This window comes from Electrophorus electricus, chromosome 15 (genome assembly GCF_013358815.1).
Source record: "Electrophorus electricus isolate fEleEle1 chromosome 15, fEleEle1.pri, whole genome shotgun sequence".
Classification (NCBI taxonomy): domain Eukaryota; kingdom Metazoa; phylum Chordata; class Actinopteri; order Gymnotiformes; family Gymnotidae; genus Electrophorus; species Electrophorus electricus.
In genome coordinates this window covers 10,426,717-10,429,216 of record NC_049549.1, presented here as the reverse complement: position 1 = coordinate 10,429,216, position 2,500 = coordinate 10,426,717, and positions in this window count along the sequence as shown.

The following is a 2,500-nucleotide window of genomic DNA, read 5'->3' as shown; positions in this document are numbered from 1 at the left end:
CACACACACACTTGCACTTCCAATACTGAACTGATAATTGAAAGTCACACTCTTCAGATATAGTCTGCTTTAATTATGTCTTCTATTTTATTTAGTACTGAGAACATCTGAAAAAGAAAAGCTATTTTATAATACTGAATGATGGAATACACACATAAATACTATACAGAGAAAGGAACATGAAATTTTGCTCTTAGCTACTACTGGGCCAGAAAATAAAGTGTCATTTGTACCTTTGTGTGCACCATTATGTTAAATAAGTGTACAAATGAATAAAATAATCAAATATGTTTAGCTATTAGCTTGCAAGTTTGCAGCATCTCAGAAGATGAAGTGTATTAGACACACTCAACATACATGCATACATTATGTGTGTGTGTGTGTGTGTGTGTGTGTGTGTGTGTGTGTGTGTGTGTGTGTGTGTGTGAGCGTTTGTGTGTGCGTGTGTGTGTGTTTGTGTGTGTGTCTGTGTATAGATAGATAGATAGATAGATAGATAGATAGATAGATAGATAGATAGATAGATAGATAGACAGAGTGGAAGCCAAGTTCTGTTTACCAACATGAAACAGCTAGAAAAAGCTTTTATTCACACACAACAACAGGAGGCATGCACTGAAAAAGAATGTGTAATACTACTACTGGACCATGTGTAAATCGCACCATTAGATCATACAATATGATACAAGCACTGTGTGACTTGCAGACCCATGGAAGCAGAGCCCTTACACTGTGCGGTGTGTCATGTGGCAGGTGTGATCACAGAGCAGGGTTAGGTAGGCAGTGTGAACGTCACAAACACAGTGGGAACCTCGCCGTTCTTCTCAAGCGGCCCAACATGTGGTTGTCCCCTCGGTGGCTGAAGCAGCAGGATGAGAGCCCCGTCCTGCTGTATCGGCAGAGGGAAACAAAGGAGACCTCTTTCTCTCCTCTTTCTGTGCTTCCCCTCTCTCGCCCTCCACTCCACGCTCTCTCCAGACTCCTCTTCTGATATCAGGTTTCCCTGTACAGCTGCAGCCCTCTGGGCCAAATCTCATTCATTTCTCTCTCATGCTCGCTCTCATTCTCTCTCTCTCTCTCTCTCTCACCCTGTCTTTCTTTCGCACACATTTCACACACACGCACACACACACACACACACACGCGCGCACCCTACTGAATTCAAACATTACTCGGAAATCAAGATTGCACAACTATTATCCTGTCAATAATTTCTATACACAATTTCTAAACACTATATTTACAAGTATAGTGTAGTGTAGTCAGAGTTTGTTGTTAATATTCAGCGCCTTATATAGATTTTATTGTATTACGTGGATCATGTAATATATAATAATATAATAAGTTCACAAAGCAGTAATTTATCACTCTCCTTCCCATAGTTTGTAGATCAGAAAGGTCTGTCGTGTGTTAGTTATTGCTCGGTAATTTTCCATTGGTAATATGTCTTGTCACAGGTGCTTGGCAATGCAGAGCAACAAGCATACTGCTAATAGGCTTGGAGTTCCTATGTAATGGAGTGTTTCCAGCCCTCCAGTGAAGCAGAACCTATGAACCTACCAGCTCACCTACAGGCAACTAAGGCCTAAATGGTGTTTGGATTACGTGAAAACTGACATTTCAGAAGAGATTAACATCAGACCACTAAAAAAACAGAGAAGACAGGTCCAGAAGAGATCACCTCACAAATGGCTGGCACTAAGGCACCTGCAATTATACACAAACACACATGCACACACACACACACAGACACACACACACACACACACACACACACACATACATATGCATGCACATTTGTTTTTATGCCTTGGATATCAGGTTGTACTTATGTACTTATAATATTGTATATACATAATTACCCTTACATATTTTTAATTTTCTGAGCCTTGCCCTAAACCTAAACCCTTGTCTAAATCTTACCCTAATCCTAAACCTAACCCTACACCACACCCTAAACCTGGTTTTAAACTTATCCTGGTATCCAAAAAGAACTTGGTTTAATTGGGTTTTTTAAAAATATATATTTTGGTTTTGTGTGTGTGTGTGTGTGTGTGTGTGTGTGTGTGTGTGTGTGTGTGTGTTCTGAGCGAGTGCGAGTCACAACCCTGCTGAGCCATCCTCCACCAGCTTACTTTTCACTAAGCATTTGACCTTGTGACCCCATATCCATGGAGCTCTAGAGAGGCCTTCCCTAGCAACAGCAGTGGGGACAAGAGATGACATCACAAATAGAGAAGGTCCCATTAATGACAAGAGAGCTGAGCCAAGGGGCGGGATGGCGGGATACATCCGGAGTCTTGGCTCGGTTTTCCCACATTATTCCCACATTACTCTGATATTACGCCCTATTGGTGCTGTTATTATTAACCCAGGTGTATTTTCCCAATGAGCAAATCATCCGGCACACTTAATGGCCCCGGCTTGGGCCAGGACGGAGATGGGATGAGACAACATGCCACGCTTTCCCCCGCTCTCCCGGGGCCACGCCCACACTGAA